At 34.0% G+C, this 21760-nt stretch overlaps 1 long non-coding RNA gene across 2 annotated transcripts; it reads right to left on the bottom strand.

The window, feature by feature from the left end:
• Window positions 1-204: 204 nt before the first annotated feature.
• LOC122199174 lies at window positions 205-3990 on the bottom strand. Of its 2 annotated transcripts, XR_006193393.1 has the most exons (4): window positions 3850-3990; window positions 3530-3597; window positions 605-741; window positions 205-242 (listed from the first exon to the last, which is right to left on the bottom strand). It is a non-coding gene; the product is annotated as an uncharacterized LOC122199174 (long non-coding RNA). The 2 variants fall into 2 exon arrangements; XR_006193394.1 differs by lacking the exon at window positions 605-741 and having other exon boundaries at window positions 207-242.
• Window positions 3991-21760: the final 17770 nt, after the last annotated feature.

The raw sequence follows: 21760 nt of genomic DNA on the forward strand, positions 1-21760 counted from the left end.
AAGCCTGTGAAATTTTTCTAAGTAATTAAATTAGAAATAAAGTGATGATGGGGCGCCTGGGTGGCTCAGTCAGTTGAGCGTCCGACTTCGGCTTCAGCTCGGGTCCTGGTCTCGCGTTCTGAGTTCTAGCCCCACGACGGGCTCTGTGCTGACAGCTCGGAGCCTGGAGTCTGCTTCCAATTCTGCGTCTCCCTCTCTTTCTGCCCCTCCCCTGCTCATGCTCTGTCTCTTTGTCTCTCTCTCTGTCAAAAATAAATTGAAAAAAAAAAAAAAAAAGAAAGAAAGTGATGAAAACTATCTTTATTTTTGTATTATTGTTTAAATATCCAGGCATAGATTGCATATGGTCTAAGTTAACTAGGGATGTGATAGTATAGCATTAGGCTGTAAATTACAAACTTGTGAAAGTCTTTCTATTCACAAGAAAACATCTTGACCGGTCTTTCTTTGTAAATTGAGAAAGGCTGACATTTTCTATGCAGCTTTAACTGATATTTGCCAGGCTTGTTATTTGTGGGTTTTTGCTGTACTTTGAAATATTCCACAAATCCTAACTTAGAATCAATCACACCCTTCAGTAGTTTAGCCTGTTGCAATGATTTACCGCTTCTGCTGTCTTCCTTCAGTCTCCAGCTTCACGTATATATACACCCTTTTCTGTCTTCGCACAAAGCAGTTGTAAATGTTTGTTTATAAAATGTATCAAATTTAATTGGTAAGTTCAAGTCACTCTCTTAGGCACTAGAGGCAGAGACAAATGCACAATATACATCAATCCTCTATTTCCATTATGTAACCTCTTTCAACTTCCATTCTATCTTCTATAAAATGAGGATTACAATAAATCAGAGAGTTGCTCTACGAATTAGCTGAAAAAGTGGATAGAAACATCTAGTTCACTGCCAGCCACAGAGTTGATTATTAATAAATGTAAAAATATCTTTATCTCCAAATCATTATGAATGTGTGAAATCACAGCATCTTGGTTCTACTCTATTTCACCCTGAATCAGATTTGCCCAGTAACTATTCCTTACTGATAATAAATGAAAGCTCAAGATAGGAGAGAAGATCTCTGATATGTTTATCTTTTTGTTCTACAAAAGGCGGAAGTCTAACATAAGAACACACATAAAAATATATGCCTCTTATTTACTCGGCGACTGATATTTCAAATGCACTGCTTTGTTTCATGTCTCATCTCAAACCTTTGAAGTATTATCTTTATTTTAAAAATAAAGAATCTTAGCTGTGAGATGTTAAGTAAATTCTGTAAGATATCCTGCTTGGGAACAAACCTGAGCCTCACGTCTCCTAATTTCAAGCTTTTTATTACTTAAAAAGTCCTTTTGAACTATGCTCCAGCATCAACCTCTAAAGACATTACAGCTGTTTGATACTGAGCTATCAGACAGTATTAATAATTTCAAGGAAACTAGCAGAAAGGAGGCCCCAAGAAAACAGTGAGAACTGAAGACACAGACATTAGTCATGGCTCCCAGGTCTTTCCTTTCTGCGTCTGACATTCTTTCTCTGGGCCAAGTAATAGAAATTATTTCTAAGTGAGGTTTTTGTCACCTCATACAGCAACAAGTGTTTACATTACCAATGTTTCCATTGTATAACCCAGATAGTTGTATAACTTATGTGACATCAGAGAGCCACAACTCATAAATCCATAGATTTTAGGATGGGTTACTGTAAACAATCCTAAACCAAGGACTAAGGGCTCCCCTCCTGGCAAATAGAATTAGTCTATTTATAAGAAGGTACAATTACCAGCGTGCTTACACAGATACTAGACAGGATGACTTATCTTTCTTCCCCCCCCAAGTGTGTCACCAGATGTGTATGTTTACTTGCTCTCCAACCCAGTTTATATTATTGAGAATATTAATTCCCTTTCAGAGAAATGATACAAAATATGTGTGTGTGCGTAAAATAGCTTTTTAAATATATTTCTTACAGAATCATAGGATTGTAAGTTTGAAAAAAAAAACATTAGCTGATCTGCCCTTTCATCTTATTGTTTTGAGAAAATTAGAATAGTTATTCTTTGGATCAATTTTTTCAGCACTAAATTCACTTTGCTTTGTATTTCATCCAGTTTGTTCATTTATTCATGCAACAAATATTATTCTGGGCCTAATATACAGCAAATCAGACAAACATCCCTGCTCTCGAGATATTTATATTCTACTGAGGAAAACAGACAAAAACTCAAGTAAGGTAACATCTATCTATACATAATATAGCATGTTAGATACTAAGTAATAAGAAGAATACAAATTAAGCAAGAAAAGTAGAGAGTAAGTTGGCAAGGGCCAGGATGGGGAGACAAAATCTAGATACATTGGTCAGGAGAGGTCTCTGTGAGAAGATGGTGTGGTGTCAAGAACGGAAGGAATGAGGAAGTGAAATGTGTGTCTTACTGGGGAAGAGAATCCCAAGCAGGGATCAGCATGTACAAAGGTTCTGAGACAGGAGAACCTCTGTTCTGGAGGAATGGCAGTCTAGTGTGCCTGGAACAGAATCAGGTGATAGATCATAAGGTCAGACAAATAATGGGGTGCTATGTCATGCAGGATGAGCACTGAATATGTATCTGTATTCTTCATTTAACTGAAGTTTCTAGAAGTCAGTGTCTTTTTAGCATGCTAAATCTATTCACCCAACGGTCTTGAATCTATATGCCTAACATAATGTCTTCCTTATAAATCTCAGATCCAAGTTTATTGGTTGAAAGAACAATGTTTTAAAATCTAATTTTTTTGACCTATTGAAATGAGATTTCATTAGTTCATGCCGAAATTTTAAGACATAATAATTATTTGAATAAATACATAATTATATCACTTTCAAAATTGTTAACTGCCTTGCGAACTACTTTATGATTTTCTGCATATTCTCTTGAGCATAAAATTTCAAAAACTTCTTGGTCATAGAGGCTCACATACATGTCCAAATTACAGAAGCTACTAATTATTTATTAGCCACTACTCTATATGCAACTATCTTCCCAGTTCTATTCTCATTTCCCAAGATCTCAGGTAAGACTTGGCTTATATATTAAATGCATGTTTGGGAGTAAAAACTAGTTCTCCCTAATTCAGTTGGGATTCAGCATTTTTAGGTTTGATTAACCACAAATCATAATGCTTCTCAGAAATTGATATTAATATATACATCTCTTTATACTATCTTAGATTCTGTAATATTTTCCAGAATATGCAGTATTGTTTCTTGTACTTTTAAAACTTACTCTGATAAATATAAATGAACACACGTCTCTTTTCTAGCTCTCAACTATATTGTGCTTCCTAACGACATAGTTTACCATTATCTGTAATAATAAATCAGGCTTAAAGAATTCTGGCTAAAACATTGCCAGAAACAACAGAATGCAGAGAATGGCAAGATGCCATAGTGGGCCATATGACTTACAGTAAGTTGTCTGAAGAGCAGTTTTTAAATATTCTTACAATCTCCTTATGCACTTTCTCCTTTGATGCAGAGGAATGAATACTTACTCTGAAAAAATAACCTTTGTTGAATGTTTCTTCTCACACATTCTGACATCTGCCATACAGCTATGGTGCTGAAATAGGATTTCACATCAAGTATTTATATAATAATATATAACAGTAGAAAACATTATTAGAGACCATTTACGAAGACCCAAATTGCGTAACATTTTCGTTTAAAGAAAGCTTAGCAATTCTATGTAGATAATATTAGTTATCTTACCTCTGTAATAAAAATGTACTAAAAATTAAATTTTACATCCTGTAATAGAACTATTAACACACACACAAAAAAAATTGCACACCAAAAATACATGAAATTGAACCTGAGTTGTTTCACTTGGTGCGTGTTACTCTACTTCATACATTTCTCCCAGTCTGGCACATTTGAGAAATGCCTAGAAAATGTCAAATTAAGAAAAAGCCAATGCGGCATCTTCATGTTATTCCGATCCCTGCAATTCTCATGTCTGGGTGACATAAATGGAATGGCAGCTGTTTCTTCAGTGCATTTGATATATACTCTCAGAGTCATTTCCTGATGGATATTTTGGTTGTTACATTTCCAGTTGTTGCAGCAGCGATGATGACTCTGACACTCTTCTTTCGAGGTAATTAAACTTTCAGCCCATCTGTGCAGTAACTTTCATAATATTTTCAAAGGGCACGGAATGCTTTTAATATTTGTACCACTTCACTGTTACTTGCTCAGGGACCTATTATCTAGCTGAACATTGTTGAAACAAGTTTTTCAAAACCTGGCTAGTGAAAGGGGACATGAAAATGTCACATGAGCAGGAAAGTAATGCAACTGATGCTGAATTTTAAAATAACCCGAAGGGTACCGTGTTTACCAAAACCGCAGTTCGCAGTTAGGCATTTTATCTTTGACTCTCTATGATGTCGAATCGTCAAGTGAAACGACGAGTTCTGAGTATGATCTTTCTTGTTCTGGAGATACTGTGTGCTTTGAGAAGTTTTTAGCTTTTGTGTACTACAGGAAGAGAAGTTAAATTAGTGTTAAAATAGTGAAGAAATGATGAGGTAAGTAGACACAGAAAGACGATATGTTTATAAGACCGGAGTGTTTCAAAATCATATACAGCATAAAAAAATAATGATTATTGTCTCTAGAAAGTAAACTTTAATGCATCAGTGTCTAATAACAACTTAGATGTAAACAAGGTCTAATAGAGAAGAGGAACTTTTATATTTTGAAATGTGCTCTTAATTGAGTCACTTTTTTCTTGTTATCAGTATTTATTGTAGGAAGTTTAAAGATAAAGGTATGAAGGGGCACCTGAGGGTCTCATTCGGTTGAGCATCCCACTCTTGATTTTGGCTCAGGTGTGGTCTCACGGCTCCTGAGGGGAAGACCCAGGTCGGGCTCTGCACTGACAGCACGGATCCTGCTTAGGATTCCCTCTCTCCCTCGCCCCCGCTCATGTGTGCGCACTCTGACTCTCTCTCTCAAAAGAAATAATAAAATAAACATTAAATAAAAGTTATTAAAAATTCGAATTTTAAAATCTTCTCTAACTCCAATATTCTCATTAATTACTATTATCAATTTAATTTTGTACATACTTAAGTAGACACAAATTAGCAGTCCCCTAGGCATTTTGTTTTACTGCCTGCTGTTTTATCATTAACATTTCGAAAGATAAGTCACATTTCTTTCAATGTCAGCATAGACTTTCATCAATTGGAAATAACATGTATCATTTAGTGGATCCCTTTTTATTGTTATACAATGTCTATTTTTGATGACCTGTCCTTTTCTATGACTTTTCTTATTTTATATTTAGAAATATTATTCTTTTATAGACAAAAGATATATATTCATCCATATTTTCTTCTGTTTATAAAAATATGTTATTTAACTAAAAAGTATTTAATTTATTTAAATTTATTTTTGTGAAAAGAATAAATCGGTAATTTCATTTTTTTCCCTAAACTGTCAGAATGATCTAAATGCCATTTATGTTATTTTTTATTCTTGCCTCTAATTTTCCAGTTGCTTTGTTTATTAGCACTTTCACACTTTATCATTCTTCTTGACTCATTTTCAATGATTTATAGATCATTAGCATCAAAATAGAATATCAAAACTTTTATAAATATGTGACTAAAATCCTATGATAGAACATTTATAAATACTAAACACTTATAAATAACTAAAATCCTGTAATGGAACACTAAATCGTCTTTATAAAAAGAGAACACAAAGAACTTTAAAATGTATCATTAAGTTTTTAGATAAATATTAGTATGTTACAAGACAGTGAGATCAAAATGAGTGAATTCAGTGTATATGTTAGCTTCCTGGTATGTTCAAGCTCTGCTGTGTACATGTGTCCCAAAGGTGAAGAAGATATAGTCCTTTTCCTTAAGATACTTTCAAGGAGATAATGCCATTTGGAAAGGTTGTGATAGAATTGATGTACATGTAGGTGATGTGAAAGTAGTTCATTCAACTCACCTTGGCTGTCAGGAAAGAACTCCTGGAAGAGACACATCTGAACTTAATGATAAAGGATGAATAAGAATTTTCCAGGAAAACAAAGGTAAGCCAGATACCACATGAATTAAGCCGTGGAAATGTATAACAAAAAGTTTAAGGGAACTGGAAATAGCAATATTGTAAAACCACGTGAGTTCAGCTATTCTCTGATAGTTTGGTAACCAGAAGCAGAAAAGAAAAGCGTCATCATACCCAAATGCCTGTCTGGCTATCATCTGTCTGTCTGTCTGCCTCTCTATCTATCCAGCCACAAATCTTATTTTTGGCCAAAACAATAATTGCAGAGAGAATAAGACAGAAAGAGAACCTATAAGAAAAAGAATATGAATAAGAAGCATTACAATGTTTGCTAACACAGAGTTGATCAGCATAAACTAAAATGATATTTTCTTTTAGTTGTTCCTCTGCTTACTACTTACTAGATGTATAAAAGGAAGCTTACTGAACTTTGTAGAGTACTGGCAATCCAACAGTACAGGAATAGAATGGAGGAAAACCAGCAAATGCCCTCCTGTAACATGGTATATGCAGCAAGAGAGTGTTTTATTCTAAAATTTTAAATAAAATACTCTTAATTTATCTTTAAATCAAAATGCAAGAAAAAAGGTCACAAGAATAGAGTAGCTTAAGTTAGTGTTAGTCATTCTATATATAATATTATACTGGGTTTGGTGAGGAAATTGAAATAGGAAATTATTCCTGATCTTGTGGAATTTACAATATGTTCACTTATTATACAAACGGAAAAATAGTGAATATTGTCTTTATCAATGTTGGCTTTGTTAGGAGACACATACCACTAGTTTCAAACAAACTCCATAATTTGTAATTTATTAGAATTTTGATATTTAATTTTGAAATTCCAATGAGTGCTTTCATACTTAAATATGAAATATATGACATATATAGTTAATTTCTATCATAATGGCTGCATTACTCTTAAAAAAACATACATGAAACACCTTATGTTGACCATCTTATTACTCTAAATTTTTAAATTTACTCTAAAAATTACTTTGAATTTTTGTCTTTATTTTTTAAAATATCATTAACTACAAAGTGATGCCATTATGTAGGTTTTGTCATTCTAACTTTTTCAAAGAAGTAATAAAGATACAGCCCAACAAAAGTAAAATTATGCTGTGGAAATGGCTTATTCTCCTACTCTTTGCTCTTGATTTGTGGGTAGATTAGCTCATTCTAAATCTTCTCTCTCTCCTCTGACATTTCTCCAAGGTGTCTACATTGTAAAGGAGACTGGCTTTTCATTGGTCCCAAACAATCATGACATAATTTCTTACTGCCTTATCCAAACCATCTAAAAACACTCCAGTTAATTTTCTTATATAGAAAGAGATAGAATGAAAACAAGTGACTGTTATACACACTCTGATTTTAACATGAAATTCCACTGCATTTTAGGTGAGTTTCATTGAACTGGAAACAGATGGCTACAGTAAATCAGGTTGTAGAGCAGTTTGCACTATGCAGTACAGGATTTGTAGCACGAATCTCACAAAGATAAGACATTGTTTTATAATCAGATTCATGGAAAGTCACTATTCATCCCTTATCTCATGAGGAAAGGGGATAACGTGAATTAAACAGTTGATTTAAAATATACATCTAGAGAAACACAATCACTAAATATTTGAATCGCTTAGTGGGCTGACAATCAGCAGGCCCGTTCTTCATGAGGAATGCAGCAAACAGGACACAGTTACTTTTCTAATAATGTGGATATACTAGTGACATGCTATCTGGGGAGTAAAGAAAAGGCATTTGTCCCTGTTCTTTTGAGAAGTAACGAGATACATCTTACCTCCCCTCTCAAAAACAGACTTCAAATGATTAGGCACAAAATGTCATAATAGGCATAATGAGTATTCGCTTTACAGAATTTCTTTAAGAATCCTATGTTACAGGGGCGCTTGGGTGGCTCAGTCGGGTAAGCATCTGACTTTGCTCAGGTCATGATCTCACGGTTGGTGAGTTCAAGCCCCTCGTCGGGTTCTGTGCTGACAGGGCACAGCCCACTTTGGATCCTCTGCCTCCCTCTCTCTGCGCCCACTTGCACACATGCTCTCTCTCAAAAATAAATACAAACTTTTTTTTTTAAAGTCCTGTGTTACAGAAACTTAACATTAATCTAGACTCCTTTTTAAGTATTCTTTACTTTACTTCCTGAGTTAACACCAGAAAAGACAAACTATATTTGTCAAGAATCTGGTATTTAAATGAGTACAAATATTAACAAAATTTACTTTAATTACCTTAACATGTTTTCAGCATTAAATGCAATTCATTATTTGAAACAATTTTCAACCACATGCTATTTTTGTAGCTTATTCACTAAATTTTACTTACTACATTTAGCCAAGTTGACAGAAAAGAAGTTCACAGCAGTGGCTTTCTTCATGGAGGGAAATTCACTTTATTTCTCCCACAGGGATCTCACTAGAGGTTCAGCATTTACATTTCTCAGGAATCTTAATATTCTCAGTGGGGTCAAAATAATTGTTTTAGGCATTTAGTGCTTGAATAAATCAAGACTGGCCCAAATTATCTGAACACGTACAGAAGTCATGCCAAAACAGCACCATTCCGTATTTTAGAATACATAGTTATCTATAGTCTTCTCTTGTTCCTCCCACAAAATCTAAAAGCTTGGTTCAGCCTAAATTTTACACATTGGCTTAACTTAAACTTCCTGTGCAAATATGAAAATGTATACATTTTAACTAGACATATTTACAAATATTTCAATGAAATATTTCAGGGATTGCTAATCAAAAAATAAATTATGTAATGTGGTAGCTTATTATTAGAACTATAGAATATTCATAGGAAATCTGAAAGTAAATATCCTTTCTCATAACCAAGGACGTAGCCAATATTCAAAATTTCTGATGGTCATACAGCCATTGAAAGAGGCACCTCAACTGGTGAGCACTATTATTAACAGCTTTATATTCTTTATTTATGTCAAGTAAAATCCACATTGTTCATTACTATGATGCCTGTATTGGTGCCTGTATTACCCTCCTGAGCACACAGTTTGAGGCACTGCATGTTACAACTGATAACTCTTACTGAAAGAGGAAGAAGAGGTGGGGGCAGTTTTCAAGGGACCCTACCTCCCTTGATATGGAAACTAAAGGCATAGTGGAAGGCAAAGCTAAAAACTAGGCAGTAAGGGATGAGGACCATTCTCTTCCATGGGGTGACAGATGGGATGTTAGTGACGGGTGCACAGCCACATTTGGCAGTTATATGGGGAGGAAGCCCAAGAAAGTTGGGATCATAGGGAGAAAGGAGGTTTCCAGGCAGTTTCCCACAGAACTCAAGACACATTTTGGATTCATTGTGACTAGGTAGGCAGGTGGAACTAGAAATGTGGATTAACCTAGTTTAAGGAGACAGTGATAGAATGAACATACTTGTGCTTTCTCCTATTCAGCTAAGGTCTCCCATTAGTATAAAAATATCCTTGTGACATTTGCTAGTGTGTCTCTTTACACAGAAAATGAAGTGTATAGAGCTAGATAGAATATTCCAAATGTGAGACGATTCCCATGTAGTGCAGTAGGATTACCATATCCTTTTGTATTAATAAATGCATTCAATTCTCTATACATGGTCCTGGGTGTTTTCTGTATATAGATCCCTTCTGTAGTTCTGCAACCCATAAACCTCTGAGAAATGAAAGCTCTTTCATATGTGATGCAAACTTGTTTGCACAAAACCTGATTTGACTCATGAAGAGGTATTTTATGGTCTTTATTAATCCCATCTGATGTGAATATTGGCAGCTTTCACTACAAAAATGTCAAGCTGCCTTGTAACTCATTGGGAATATTTCAGTATAAATACTATTTCACTCTTCTGAAATTGGAAAAATTGTGAATTCTAAAACACTTCTGCGTCTGAGGGTTTTAGGTAGGTGATTATAGATATGAACTCACCCCTTTAAAACTCACAAAATTAAAACATGAAATAGGTACCATTTCTGCATTACATATATGTTGATGAATTGCTCAAGGTAATAGAGCTAATTAATAAACTTTCTAGAATGTAAAACACAGCAATCTGGTTTCAGAGTCCATTCTTCTCCTTCTGAAACTTCATGATCACCTGACATGACCTTATATAAAGGTCAATATCCAGTATGATAACATTCTGTTCAATGGACATCATTTAATGTGTATTTTCTTGGCCAGTGAAGTCTTTCATGTGCCCCAAGCATTTGCACGTCTTTTTTTTTAATGTTTATTTTTTTATTTTGAGAGGGAGAGAGTGGAGGGAGGGCAAAGAGAGAGTGGAGGAGGGGCAGAAAGAGAAGGAGAGAGAAAATCCCAAGCAGGCTCCACACTGTTAGCGCAGAGCCTGACACAGGGCCTCGATTCCACAGTGTGAGATCATGAGCCGAAATCAAGAGTGGAACACTTAACCGACTGAGCCATCTAGGCATCCCAAGATTTTGCACCTCTAATAGCCATTTTGTCCAAGGATTTGATTTCTTTAAGCCTTACTGGACATCCTAAAGAAATGTTCAGATGATGTAATGAGGAGTCCTTAATACTATGATTCTATTCTGGAAGCAATAAGTAAGACAAAGAAGGGCAAGGTGTTCTTGATTTGTTTGTTTGTTGCTGTTTTCCAAAACATCTCACTTAGCTATGTGGGAAAATAAAAGTAAGATATTGGAAAATCTCTTTCTCTTAAACCAACAGAGAAGAAAAATATTATGCATTCATTTTTAATTGGGAGGGATCTTATTATATTTTATTTAGTCTAAGTTGCTTTTTAGTCCAAATTTTGAAAAGCTCCAAATCTCCCTTACTAGAGGTAAATTCTTAACACCACCGACATCATAGAAGAAAATAATTTCATCTCAAGTCACATATTATATTATACATATATACACATATATGTGTATATATGTATATATTACACATATATTACATGTATATGTAATATATGTACATATATATTACATTATATATGTACATATATATATATCTGCATATATTCATATATATATTCTTAGTGCTGCCACAAAAATATCACGGTGTATATAACAGCACGATAATTACATAGTAAGCACTTAATCTTTTCAAGAGCTAAATTTGAAGTATGTAACTCCTTATGGAATATAACTCAATAATGCATTAGTTTTACATGTATTTCTATTAACTATTCTATTTTTTTTCTTTCCAATTATTAAGCTTCTCTTTCAGCATAACTTCAGGCTACAAATACTCTTTTGTCTATTGCCTTTAGTAGATAATTTATATTCTTGTGATTTGTTACATTTGCATGTTATGCATTTATAGTTACATTACCCACTAAAAAAAGATTAGATTGTTGGAGAAGTTAACAAGGTTATGAAACTAGTGCATTGATTAAGAGGTGTATTCATTTATTCAAGAATTATTTATCAATTTTTCTACCATTTGCTATGTCCACCGTCATCACTAGGAATAAACTAAGAAATTAATACAAAATGTCCCCTCCCCTCACACAGCTAATGGTCATTTCCCTATTCCATCAAAGACACCTAAATAAAACAGAACTTCTTAATAATTTCTGTCTTTTTCTTCCTAAAATAAATTTCTCATTCTTAAACCTCTGAGGTCTCTTTGATAGACATATTCATATTGGCTTGTTATAAGAATTCCTATTCTTTTAAAGTGGACACCAAACTGTCTTGATTATTACAGCTTTGTAATATACCTTGAAATCCAGAATCATGATGCCCCAGTTTTGTTTTTCTTTTTCAGGATTGCTTTGGCTATTTGGGGTCTTTTGTGGTTCCATACAAATTTTAGGATTGTTTGTTCTAGCTCTGCAAAAAATGCTGGTGGCATTAAATGTGTAGATTGTTTGGGTAGTATAGACATTTTAACAATGTTTGTTCTTCCAATCCATGTGCATGGAATGTTTTTCCATTTCTTTGTGTCCTTTTCAATTTATTTCATACATGTTGTATAGCTTTCACAGTATAGATCTTTTACCTCTTTAGTTAGCTTGATTTCTAGGGATCTTATTGTTTTGGTGAAATTGCAAAAAGGATTGATTCCTTGACTTCTTTTTCTGCTGCTTCATTATTGGTATATAAAAATACAAAAGATTTCTGTGCATTGATTTTATATCCTGCGGTTTTGCTGAATTCCTGTACTCTAGTAATTTTTTGGTGGAAGTCTTTCAGGTTGTCTACATAGAGTATCAGGTTGTCTGCAAACATTGAAAATTTGACTCCTTTTTGCCAGTTTGCATGCCTTTTATTTCCTTTTATTGTCTGACTGCTGAGGCTGAGCAGAGAAAGGGGAACCCTCTTGCACTGTTGGTTGGAATGCAAATTGGTGCAGCCACTCTGGAAGGCAGTATGGAGGCTCCTCAAAAAACTAAAAATAGAACTACCCTACAATCCAGCAATTGTTCTATTAGGTATTTACCCAAAGGACACAGAAATACAAATTCTGAGGGGTACATGCACTCCAATGTTTATAGCAGCATTATCAACAATATAGCCAAACTAAAGGGGTGCCTGGGTGGCTCAGTCTGTTAAGCATCTAACTTTTGGTTTTGACTCAGGTTGTAAGTCTGAGCCCCAAACTGGACTCAGGGCTGTTCATGGGGCCTGCTTAAGATTCTTTCTCTTACTCTCTCTCTCTGCCCTCCCCCTTGCATGGACACATGTGTGCTCTCTCTCTTTCTCAAAATAAATAAATAAACTTAAAGAAAAAAAAAAAAACAAAACAATAGCCAAACAGTGGAGTGAACCCAAATGTCCATTGACTGATCAATGGACAAAGATGATGTGGCATATATATATGTATATAATCATTATATCTATCTATCTATCTATCTATCATCTATATGTATATGTATGATCATGGAATATTACTCAGCCATCAAAAACCAATTAAATCTTGCCATTTGTAATAATGTGGATAGAAATAGAGTGTATTATGCTAAGTGAAATAAGGCAATCAGAGAAAGACAAATACAGCATATGATTACATTCATATGTGGAATTTAAGAAACAAAACAGATGAACATATGGGGGTGGGGGGGAAGAGGAGAGAGGGAAATAAATTGCAAGAGACTCTTAACAATAGAGAACAAATTGAGGGTTGATGGAGGGAGGTGGATAGGAGATGGGCTAGATGGGTGATGAGTATTAATGACGGCACTTGTGATGAGCACTGGGTGTTGTATGTAAGTGATGTATCAGTGAATTCTACTCCTGAAACCAATAATGCGCTGTAAGTTAACTAACTTAAAATTAAATTTTAAAAAATACACCCTATTGGAAGAGGCTGAAAAATATTCTTGTGACAACTATTCTTTTTTCAGTTTTGTCAATGTTTGCTATGTATATGAAGTGATATTGGGTAAATTCATCTTTTAAACTATTTTGTTTTTCTGAAGAATTAATCATTTTATAATTATGATCTCCCTCTTTGTCTTCAGCAATGTATTTTGGTTTGAATTTCATTTTGTCTAATATTACAATAAACACACTTGCCTTCTTATGATTAATGTATGCCTAATGTATTTTTCCAACATTTTATTTCTTTGGTTTTCTTTGCCATATTTTTTATTTTTTAACAAATACCATTGATAATTTTAGTTTCAATTTAGTGTTTGCAATTTTAGGCAACTCTTGGCATTATACCACATTCCATTTTATCAGTCATTAGTTATCAGTTCATTAATTCCTTCCTCAGATATGATAGTGTTTCTGTCACCATAATCTCCTTCATTGGATTCTTTTAAGTTTTTAATTCCAATTAGTTAACATACAGTATTGTATTAGTTTCAGGTGCACAACATAGTAATTTACCACTTCCATACATCAGCTAGTGCTCTTGTACACTCTTTAACATCATCATCTATTTAACCCATCCCCATACCCACCTACCCTCTTGTAACCATCAGTTTGTTCTCTATACTTAAGAGTGTTTCTTGATTTGCTTCTCTCTCTCTCTTTTCCCCTTTGCTTGTTTGTTTTGTTTCTTAAATTCCACATATGAGTGAAATTATATGGTATTTGCCTTTCTCTGACTTATTTTGCTTAGTATAATACACTCTAATGTCATCCACGTTGTTGCAAATAGCAAGATTTCATTCTTTTTATGCTGAGTAATATTCCATTTTACATATATATGTGTGCACATATACACACACACGTACCACCTCTTTTTTATTCATTCATCAGGCAATGAACATTTGAGCTCTTTCTATAATTTGCCCATTGGGGATAAAGCTGTATAAATATTGAGGTGCAAGTATCCCTTCAAATTAGTTTTTTTTAATTAGTATTTTTATATTCTTTGGATAAATATCTAGTAGTGTAACTGAAGGATCTTAGTTTAGTTCTATTTTTAACTTTTTGTGGAACTTCCATACTGTTTTCCAGAGTGGCTGCATCAGTTTGCATTCCCACCAACAATGCAAGGGGGTTCCCCTTTCTCCACATCACTATGTCGTACAACTGAAGCTAATGATGTGTCAACTATACTCAAATAAAAAACAAAATAAATTAATTAAGTGCTAGGCTTATTAAATCAGCAGGCAATATTATGAGAAGATATTGTACTCCCAGTTCCTCAATTTATTCATTAAAGACATCACAGTATATCTAGCTTTTGTGTTTCTCCTCATTGTGAAAATATAGATGTGATACTCTCTGTACCTGTTTACATGCTGCTGAAATTGAAGTTATTGGATAATATGATAGCTTAAGTTATTATCCATGTCTCAGGATAAAAAAAAACAAAAAAACAAAAATTACATTTTAATCATACCCTGTCTTATATGTTGCCGTTGGCATTTTAAACTATTCAGTATATTACCATTTATTAGCACCTCCTATACAACATACTAAGCAGAAAAATAAAAATATAAATTATTTTCTCTTCCTAAAAAGTGCACAAACAAGAAGGGACTAGTAAGTAAGTAAACACCATGAACATAATATGATATGCTAAAATACAGATACAAATAAATTACATTAAGAAAAATTCCACATGGAATTTCCTAGGAAGCTTTTCAAAATCCAAGAAGTAAATATTCCTATTTCTACTTCTAACATTTCTTAGCAAAGTTGTTTGAATATGGTAGGAGAGAAGAACCCAAATTGTAGTATAAATGCCTTAAGATTTGCTATTCTGGAGATATGCAGTGGGTTACTTCACTTTACTGTTCATATAACTTTCATTATTTTCAAAATCTCTTTTCTCTCCATCCTATTCCTTGTTCTTGCCCTATTTCCTTTTCTCCTCTTTTCCTTTGTCTTTGCTTTTCAAATATGGCAAAGGCAGTCGCTTTTTTTTCCTCAGTGATAGAAATCTTGTTGACCCTTGAACAAGAACATTAAGTTATTCCAACAAACTTTGAATTGGGCAAATAATTTTACCATTTTTATTATTATTTGGTACTTGTTTTACAATTACGTAATGTAGTCAAAAGAAAATTAAATTCTGACTTTTGAAAACATTTTTTCTCAAGTGTATAAACAGATGAGAAATCACCACAGGACCCAATTAAATATTGCAATTGGTTATTGCAATAAAAAGCTTCCAGGCTCCACTATTGCAATAAGAACCTTAACAAATGTGTAGTTTAATAAATATTTGCATAAGTAAAGTTCCAGAAATTTTTTTAGGAGAGTGGCCCAAAATAACTAATAAAATCATCATCATATTTTTTTTTGGAGGGGGAACAGTAGAAAATGAATAGATTTACTATTTTATGAAAGTTGATGTTGGGTTTTTAGGATTTTTTTTAGCCTATTAGGGAATAAATTATGCAAATTTAGAACTTAGAGCAATATCTACCAGGTAGCAGTAAATGTTTTAAATAATAAATCAGTCTATACTGATTTTTACCAACTTCATACCAAAAAATAATTTAATGTAAAAATTTTTTTCTGTTACAAAAATATTTACTTTATATAGTTACATCTTTTAAATTTTCTATAGTTCCTAGCATGAGTCTAAACTGATAGGAGGATTACATTTAAAGAAAAAACATTTAGAGATTATCCTACACTATTCCCTCATACTACTGTGATGGAAAATTAGGACAATGGAACACAAAAATATTATCCATGACTTTTATTAGAGGGAAAACAAGAATGAACACATACTGCTACTGACTTATTTATTTCTTGTATTATTTTAATTTTGTTTTTATTTTGTACATATATTATTAACATTATATTGAGTATTCTTAGCTCATTTTTCAAATATTAGTTGACCATATATGTGTAAGTTTGCTTCTGGGCTTTTGCTCCTTGTCCATTGGTATATGAGTCTGTTTTTATGTCAGTGAGAAACTGTTTTGGTTACTATAGTTTTTATATTTTGAAATCAAGAATTATGGTACAGGTTTGTTCTTCTATTTCATTATTGCTTTAGTTTTCAGACACTTTATGGTTCCATACAAATTATAAGATTTTTTTTCTATTTCTATAGAAAAATGCCATTAGAATTTTCTTATTTTGCATTAAATTTATAGGTAGCTTTGGGTAATACGGATATTTCAGCAATATTAATTCTTTCAACCCATGGATACGGAATAGCTTTCCATTTATTTGTCTCTTCCTCAATTTCTTTTATCATTGTCATAGTTTTCACTGTATGGGTCTTTCACCTCGGTTAAATTTATTCCTAAGTATTTTATTGTTTTTAATGTTATTGTGAGTGGGATTGTTTTCCTTATTTTTTTCAGATATTTTGTTGTTAGTATATAAAAATGCAACTGACTTTGTATGTTCATTTTATATCCTTCAACTTCACTGAGTTTATTACTTCTAAGAAATTTTGATGGAGTCTATAGGGTTTTCTCTATGTATACTATCATCTGCAAACAATTTTACTTCTTCCTTTACAGTTTGGATGCTTGCCCTTCCTTTCTTCTTTCCTTCCCTTCCCTTTCCTTCCTTCCTTCCTTCCTTCCTCTCCTCCTCCTTCTTCTTCCTCTTCTTCTTCTTCCTCCTTCTCCACCTCCTCCTGCTCTTCTTCTTCTTCTTCTTCTCCTCCTCCTCCTCCTTTTTCTGCTGCTGCTTCTGCTTTTCTTCTCTTTCTCCTCCTCCTTTCTTCTCCTTTTTCTTTTTCTTCTTTTTATCCTTCTTCCTCTTCTTCCTCTTCTGCTTCTTCTGCTTCTGCTTCTTCTTCCTCCTCTTCCTCCTATTCTTCTGGTTCTTGTTTTTTTTTATTTGTCTTGTATGTTTTGGTTTTGGTTTTGGTTTTTGGGTTTTGTTTTTGTTTTTATTTTGTTTTGTTTTGTTTTGTTTTTATGATTGCTCTGGCAAGGACATCCAGTGCTATGTTGAATAGGAGTGGTGAGACTGGATATCTTAGTCCTGCTCTTGATGTTAGAGAAAAAAATGAGCCTTTTAGTATTGAGTGTAATGTTAGCTGTAGGTTGGTCATACATGGTCTTAATTATGTTGAGGTGCATTCCTTATATACCCAATTCGTTCAACATTTTTATCATGAAAAAATGTTCAATTTTGTCAAATGCTTTTTCTACATTTACTGAGATAATCATATGATTTCATCTACCAGTCATTAATGTGATGTATTACTTTTATTGATTTGCCTATGTTGAACCATTCTTGCATCACTGAGCTGCTATATCCTGCTAGATAATGGTGTCTGATCCTTTTTTATGTGCTGTTGAATTTAGTTTGCTAATATACAATTAAGAATTTTGTGAATTTTCTAGCTTCCCACTTGATATTGGTTTCTCATTTTATATCTTGTGGTTAAACAAGATATTTGATATAATTTCTATCTTCTGTAATTCATTGAGACAGGTTTTGTTGCTTTTCATTTGATCCATCTTAAAAAATATATCATGTACACTTAAGAAGAATGCATATTCTCATGTTTTTGGACAAAACTCTCTGTATATGTGTGTTAGGTCTGTATATGTGTGTTTGTTTGTTTGTTTATGTTTATTTATTTTGAGAGACAGAGGGAGCACAAGAGGGGAGGAGTAGACAGAGGGAGAGACAGAACCTCAAACAGGCTCCACACTGTCAGCACAGAGCCCGATGTAGGATTCTATCCCACAATCCATCAGATCGTGACCTGAGCCAAAATCAAGAGTCAGACCCTCAATTGACTGAGCCACCCAGGCACCCCTGTTTGGTTAATTTAATATTATTCAAGTCCACTATTTCCTTATTGATTCTCTGTCTGGATGATCTATTCATTTTTGAGAGTTGGGCAATAAAGTCCTCAACTGTTATTCTATTGTTGTTTATTTTTCCTTTCAGTTCTGTTAGTATTTGCTTTATATATTTAGGTGCTTTGATGTTGGGGTACATGCACATATTTACAATTATATCTTCTTGATGAAGAGCTCCCTGGTCTGGCAGGGCTGGTGGCTGTGTTTCACAGTCAAGTGGGCCACTGACTGGATTCTGCAATTACCTCCAGTCAGGCAAGGTCACAGGCTCTCTTTCCTTGTAGGGTAGTACCACTGGTTGTATTAACTATTTGGCAGGGTTGCAGACTGTGCTATTTGTGTAATCACTCCTGGTTGGGTGGGCTGAACTCCCTGACCAATGTTTCTACTGACCTGACTCTGTTCAAGAGGGGCCTCACACTGTGCCTTATGATTAGGCTACACTTTAGGATGTGTCCCAGAGTTTGGTGGCTGTACTACACTTTGGGGTAAAGTCACTGGTCTTTTCTGTAAAGTTTATTATCAGTTATGCTGCTAGACATTGTGATATAGAAGCATAGGTCCAAGTTTCTATTCTGACTTTAATTCATGAACACACACATATTTTTTTTATTAAAAAAGAATTTGTGCCAAAACATTATCTAGTAATTCTTTTTTTAAAGTAATCTCTTCACCCAAATGTGTCTCAATTTCACAATCCCGAGATCAAGAGTCACAAGCTCTACCGACTAAGCCAGCCAGGCACCCTGATTAATTCTTATGATTAGGAAACTATAAATTCATTGCAAAGATTAGTACTTCCCTTAAAATAAATATGGATTTAAAAACAATAAACACGTTTTAATTTTATCCCGTGCCTTTAAACTTAATTTTTTTAGACTAGTGTGTAAGAAGTAAACAGTTTTAATAGCTGTATTTCAAAAACCACCTCTTCCAAGGAGTGTATATTCTTCCTTAGCTTTTATGCATAGACAAGCAATGTCTCCACTGTTAATAAAGAATTTCAGGTGTGTCTGGGTGGTTCAATCGGTTAAGCATCCAACTTTGGCTTAGGTCATGATCTCATGGTTCGTGGGTTCCAGCCCCACATCGGGCTCTGTGCTAACAGCTCAGAGACTAGAGCCTGCTTCCGATTCTGTGTCTCCCTCTCTCTGCCTTTCCACCACTAGACTCTCTCTCTCAAAAATAATAAACATTAAAAAAATAAAGAATTTCAAAGGCATATTGATTTTATGAAAAATTGTAGATACAGAAAAATATGATTTTTATTTTATTAAATCCCATTTAGGTTTTTCAGAAATGCCATATGCACAAAAAAAATAATAATACAGGAAAGATCATCCAAAGTTCTCTAAGTATCTTTCTCTTCCAATAATTTTACAGCCACTACTCAGTGACACAAGTTGTCATTCATCGTATTCAATATATTCAGTTTCTTCTGATGCAAATGTCCTTATAGCATTCACAGAAATAAAGATGAAGTCCTCATTGACAAAATACAATAATAAATCCCATCTTATTTTTGTAGCACTTTAGAATTTGCTATTTGATTTTATATATGTGACACCATTTGATAAGAAATTTCCTGTTTTTAAGGCAAATTGATTCTCTCTCCTTCTCTCCCTCCATCTCTCTCTGTCAATCTCCCTCCATCTCTCTCCCTTTCTTTTTCACCCTTCTCTTCTTCCCCCCTGCATCAAATTTATATATGTGAAGTTTGTGCCTATGAATTTCAGATGAAAAATTCCCAGAACTATTCTTTAATACCATGCAGAACATTCTTTAAAGTTGAATAAATACACTTGCATGGCATTGGAATACAAATGACTGACATTTCTGATACTTTGCCAATATGTTAGAGTGTAATATTTATTGAAAGCTACCTTCTTCTAACCTAACCTTGTAAGCTCAATAACTAAAATGGAAATGGAAGTGGAATGATTAAGCCAATTCTGGTGTTCATGGCAATGTAGGAAACTCCCTCAATTTCCTATGTATTTATGTAAATATAGCTTACTTTGTCTTGTGGGCCTTATCATAAAAACAACTTTTGACAATTGTTTGTGTGCAATGACATTTTTGTCTTGTTTAAAAATAATCAGAATTTTTATATTAATATTTTCTGTAAGTACAATTTTATCTCTCTTTTTTTAAGTTTATTTATTATTTATTTTTGAGAGACAGAGAGCAAGAGCAAGGGAGGGTCCCAGAGAAAGAGAGAGAGAGAGAGAGAGAGGGAGGGAGAGAAAGAGAGGGAGGGAGAGAGAGAGAGAGAGGGAGGGAGAGAGAGAGAGAGGGAGAGAGAGAGAGAGAGAGAGAGAGAGAGAGAGAGAGAGAGAGATTGAGAATCACAGGCAGGCTCCGTGCTATCAGCACAGAGCCCGGCACGGGGCTCAAACCCATGAACCATGAGATCATGACCTGAGCAGAAATCAAGAGTCTAATGTTGAACCAACTGCGCCAGCCAAGTATCCCAAATTGTCTCTCTTTTTTCATAAAAAATATATCATATAAACTACTAAAAAAATTACTATGTAACTTTCTGTCTTATGTAGCTCCTTAAATTTTTCAGTCTTGTAGAACTTGACAGAGAAACAATGAGGAATCTGTTCTGCTTGGTAGGAAAATGTTGATTTCTTTTCATTGAAGTTCATTCATCTCACAGAGTTAACTCTTCCTTAATATGTTTGTATGTTACAAAAAGGCTGATAACTCCATTTACAAACAGATATACTTTATGAGTGCATACTTAAGTCTAAACTGACAACCAACAGTCTATATTTTGTTGAACTTTTTCAGAGACCTTGCCATATTTGAGATTTTTTTCTCTACTGAACTCAGTTTCTAATCTAGATCTTTTGTAACAGACTCCTATCTGACTTCATATATGAGCTTGATACATCCACAATTACCATGAGTAAGTCAACTTTGTCAGCAAGTTACTCTAAAAACAAAAAAGCTTTACTTACATTAATCCATTGCTCAAAAAATTGTGATGGTTTCATACCAGACATATCTTCCCTATAAGTCAAACTCATGGAATCCAAGACCCCCTACAGTCAGGCTCCAACTAATCTTCTAACACTTACTCCATCACACTCCATTAGACAAACCCTCAGGTCACCCTGCTTTCTCAAAAAACAGACATTCCAGATACAATTTTTGTGATTCTTTTATATTTCTAACCATATCAAATTTTTATAAAACCTATCAGGACATTTTGCACGAATATCCACAGGAAAAATATAAAACAATTGTGCAGAAAAAATGAAGATTTTTTGCCTTTATGGGTCATTTCTCTTATGGATATGAGCTAGCTACTCAATAATGCTTGCCTACTACCAATGATATTAGCATATTTACTAGACAGATTACGTATGAGAGAAAGTATTTGATATCCTTATTATCTGCCCCAGATAATGGGATCAATCCGCACTCAACAATACATAGTCTGAGCTCAGAGTCTTTACTATAATTGGAAAATAAGTGGCCTGCTTGCCAAA

Source organism: Panthera leo, chromosome A1 (genome assembly GCF_018350215.1).
Source record: "Panthera leo isolate Ple1 chromosome A1, P.leo_Ple1_pat1.1, whole genome shotgun sequence".
Classification (NCBI taxonomy): Eukaryota; Metazoa; Chordata; class Mammalia; order Carnivora; family Felidae; genus Panthera; species Panthera leo.